The sequence below is a fragment of the Triticum urartu genome, chromosome 3A, assembly GCF_056163025.1.
Source record: "Triticum urartu cultivar PI428250 chromosome 3A, HENAU_Tu73, whole genome shotgun sequence".
Taxonomy (NCBI): domain Eukaryota; kingdom Viridiplantae; phylum Streptophyta; class Magnoliopsida; order Poales; family Poaceae; genus Triticum; species Triticum urartu.
The window spans coordinates 406,189,053-406,193,869 of NC_141875.1; positions in this window are offsets into that span (position 1 = coordinate 406,189,053).

Below are 4,817 nucleotides of genomic sequence, written 5' to 3' on the forward strand. Positions count from 1 at the left end.
TCCTTGGTGCTGTGCCGCACATCGACGCTATGAAGAGGTCGGCGTGCATAGAGGGTGCGCGGATGGCACTTGCCGTGTTAAGACATACTGGGCAGAGATGGAGGCCACCACTATTGCAACACAGGGTTCGGCCGTAGGGCGAGTAGCTGCCGAGCACTACTTTGAAGAAGTCCTTGAAGGTGCTCGTTCGATAGAGGCTCAGTGCTCGAAGAATATTATGTTCTAGTGACATGTATTCCCATTGTAAAAACAATGTTTTATTTGATTTATAAAGGTTGTGTTTATACTTTTGCCTGAAAGTATTATGATGCCTCCTGTGCGACTGTTTTATGTATATATGTATATAACCTGAAAGATTGCAGTCGTCGGCTTCAGCCCCCACGCATATAATGCGGGGGTGTTCGCAAAAAACGCGTATTCACACTTGATCCAACGTCTTGGTCCATGAAGGAGGTGGTAGCACAGTGAACGAGGCAATCGGACTATATTGCTTTAACACTTTCACTTAGCCATAGGAGTTTGACGGTGGGACTACTATATAGCCCCTGGTACTTCCGCGCTCGTCCGAATACGGGGCGCGTACATACATGACCGGGAAACAGCCCTTCGTTAATGCGGAGGAATCCTGAAGATTCCGCTAAGTCATTGAGTGGTTGACCAGTCTCGCGCTTTATCATGACAGTCAGTTTTTGGCTTTCTCTACTGAGGTGCTCATCCGGATGAACCAGGGCACAATCGCAGTAGTTCTCCCGGTGCCGCCTTAGCCCATAGAGCGGATCGTAAGGTAGCAAAACACGGGAGCCGGGCAAACCCAACATTTGACCAAAGACATGATTCGGATCTGATGCGTATAAGGCCAAACTCGCGACGCCGAACACTCCCTAAGGTATTCAGTCTTTATAGTATATGCCGGGCTGAACAATGCCCTTAATAATAAACCCCGAGTGTCCAGGTACGTGCAGTGTCCTGACGTGGCCACATGCCAATAACGTCAACATCCTTCTTGGTTGTATTGAGTATCCAGAGGATGTGAACAACAACAGACAGTAAAAAAGGTCTACGCAGGGTCTTAATCTGAAAAGAAACCTTTGAGCGGGTCCCTGCTGCACGTCTGCGCCTATGTCTCCGTTGTGCCGTGTCCTGGACGGGTGTAGCACGATTGTCATCTGTAAAAAAGAAGAACTTAGGTGAAAGTTGCCGTGCCAGAAAATTGGTTATTATCAATAAACCATTGAAATTCAAGGTAAGTCAAGTTGAGCCGAACTAGCCCTGATTACACGCGGGAAGCCCCTGGTACCATCGATGAGGGTTTAACCATCAAACCAATCTCATGTATATGTAGTGATGCACCAGACTCGTCTAACCGTGTCCGTGGTCTTGACGACCTGTCATTTATTCTGGTTGGTGAGGCCGTCTAGTGCTCGGCTGTTAAGGCCGCCGCACATTCTTCCGCGTAGAGAACACTCAATATTTCCACTAACTGTGATGGTGCCACGTGGACCGGGCATCTTAAGCTTGAGAGAAGCGTAATGCGGTACTGCATTAAAACGAGCGAAAGCCGCTCTTCCGAGTAGTGCTTGATAGCCACTTCAGAATGGAGCGATGTAGAAAGTTAACTTTTCGCTTCGGAAGTTGTCGGGAGAACCGAATACAACCTCTAGTAATAGAGAGCCCGTACAGTGGGCCTCTGGGCCTGGTATTACTCCCTTGAAGGTAGTATTACTGTGGCTTATTTTTGTCGGGTCTATCCCCATTTTGCGGATTGTGTCCTGATATATCAGATTTAGACCACTGCTGCCGTCCATAAGGACTCGTGTGAGGTGGTATCCATTTATTATTGGGTCTAACACCAAGGCAGCCAATCCTTCATGCCAGATGCTTGTCGCGTGATCCCCGCGATCAAAAGTGATTGGGCAGGCCAACCAGGGGTTGAACTTAGGGGTGACGGGCTCTATGGCGCATATGTCTCGGAGTGCATGTTTGCTTCTCCTCTTCGTCACATGGATCATGTTTACTGTTTTAACCTCTGGTGGGAATTTTTTTGTCCTCCAGTGCTTTGCTGGCGAGGTTCATCCTCCTCTTCGCTTGGAGTCTCCGCCCCCTTGTGTTCGGCATTTAGCTTACCGGCCTGCTTGAAGACCCAGCATTCTCTGTGGGTGCGATTTGCAGGTTTGTCGGGGGTGCCATGAATCTGACATAGTTTGTCGAGAATCTTGTTTAGGCTAGACGGTCCATCTCTGCTGCCTTTGAAAGGCTTTTTCCACTGACCTGGTCGAGAGCCCCTGAATCCGGCGTTGACCACCGTATTATCTGGGCTGTCTTCTTTATTTCGACACTTGTTTTTACTGCGTCGTGGTTTTCCAGTGCCATCCCTGACTTTGGATGTGCTTGGGTCGTTGGTGCTACTGCGGGCTAACCAGCTATCTTCGCCCGCACAAAAGCGGGTCATGAGGCTTGTTAGGGCTGCCATTATTCTCGGTTTTTCTTGGCCGAGGTGTCTGGCAATCCATTCATCTCGGACGTTGTGCTTGAAAGCTGCTAAGGCTTCGGCGTTCGGACAGTCGACGATTTGGTTCTTCTTAGTGAGAATACTTGGGCACCTTTGAGTTGTTCAAACAGCTCATTGATGTTGGGAAGTGGGTATTTGTTCTTGATGGTCTTCTTGTTCACTGGACGGTAATCAACACAAAGTCGGTCCGTTCCATCCTTCTTCTTCTTCACAAAAAGAACACCACAACCCCACGGAGAAGAACTAGGCCGGATGAGACCCATTCTCTCTTGCTCATCGAGTTGCTTCTTCAGCTCCTTCAACTCTTCAGGTCCGAGCTTGTAAGGACGTTTGCACACAGGTTCCGTGCCAGGCTCAAGATCAATAACGAATTCAACTGGCCGGTGCGGAGGCATTCCTGGGAGCTCTTCTGGAAAGACGTCTTGATATTCGCAAACGACTGGAATTTGAGAGATGGCATCCAATTCACCCTTCTCATTGAGAGAAAACAGACGGATAGTATCATCACGAGCGGCAAAGACAATTACATCCTCAGACGAATGAGTCAATTGAATCTGCCTTGCTGCACAATCAAGCTGAGCCTTGTGCTTAGAAAGCCAATCCATTTCGAGAATAAGATCAAAATCCGAGTCGCCGAGAACCATTGGAGAAGCCAAGAACTTGTAGTCACCCAAAGTGATAGAAACATCCAGAACGATGGAGTTAGCCTGCATGCGCTTACCGGGAGAGACAACTGCTAAAGGACTAGGCAAAACTTGCGAAACCAAATCATGCCTATTTGTAAACGGTCTCGAGATGAAGCAATGCGATGCACCAGTGTCAAAAAGAACTTTTGCGGGAATGTCATTAACAGGAAGGTTACCCATGATCACATCTGACGAGTCCTCTGCCTGAGCTGCATTCATCAAATTGACCTTGGCATGCTTGGGGCTATGCTTGACCACAGCTGTACTTGCCGATCTGACAGGAGGAGGAGGAGGAAGACGCCTCTGGTTGAGACACTTGTTGGCATAGTGACCCTTCTGTTGGCACTTGTTGCACGTGACCTCTGAAAGCGAACGGTGATACGGAGCACTCGATCTTGGAGCTTGAGACGAAGTCTTGTTCTGAAAGCCAGGGTTGGGTGGGTGGGAAGAACCACTGCCACCGTTGCTCTTCTGCTAAAACGGCTGACGGAACGGAGGAGGAGGAAGCCAAAACTTCTGCTGCTTGGCCACTTGAGTAGAGGAAGAAGGAGTAACATCTCTGACTCGCTTCTTGGAAGCATCACACCTCAACTGAGCAGCCTCTTGCTTCAGTGCCATGTTGTAGAACTCATCGTACCTCAAAGGCTCAAAGAGGACAAGAGCGAGCTGGATATCTTCTCTGAGACCACCCCTGAACTGGTATATCATGCTCTTCTCATCAGGTACGTCCTGCTTGGCAAAGCGGGCGAGCTTCTGGAACAACTTGTTGTAGTCATAGACAGTCAAAGAGCCTTGTTTCAGATTGCGGAATTCCTCACGCTTGCTTTCAACCACACTCTGCGGAATATGATGAGCTCGGAAATCTCGACGGAAATCATCCCAAGTGATAACACGTCCACCTCTGGAGTCCTTGTACTGCTGGAACCATTCTGCAGCTTGATCTTTGAGTTGGAAGGAAGCGAACTTAACAAAGTCCTCAGGCCTGACGTTACTGCACTCGAAATGCTTACACAGATCCACAAGCCAATCGTCAGCATCGGTTGCCTCAACACATTTGCTGAAAGTCTTTGGCCCATTAGCAAGGAACTGGTTGAGTGTAGCAAAGTGACTCTGATTGCTGCCTTGATTCCCTTGACTACCTTGATTGCGCTCTTGGAGAATTTGCATGATCATCTGTGTGTTTGCATTGGTTGCGGCCATCACAGCTTGCCATGCCTCTAGAGGAGGTGGAGGTGGTGGCGGATCAGGATTCAGAGTCGTGCGCATTGGAGGAGCCATCCTGAAGAGGTTGACCACCATTAGCACATTGATAGATAAAATATTGAAGCTGAATCCAACGGAATGAAAATTGCAACATATAGTCTTCACATCCGAACAAGATGAATGAATGCATTCCTCTTGCAATGGTCACATATCCATAAATTGAGAAGCCACGTAGAATTAAGGTAGAGAAATAAATCAACAAGGTACGGATCAAGAACGAATAATCGGTAAGAAATCCCAATCTCAAACCAATATCTGTGGAAGAAAAACTAGAGCTACTAGAATTCCCACCTATGAAACTCCTGAACCTTTCCGGTTATGCAATCAGGTGTTGGGGATACAGGGGAAGCATAATATCT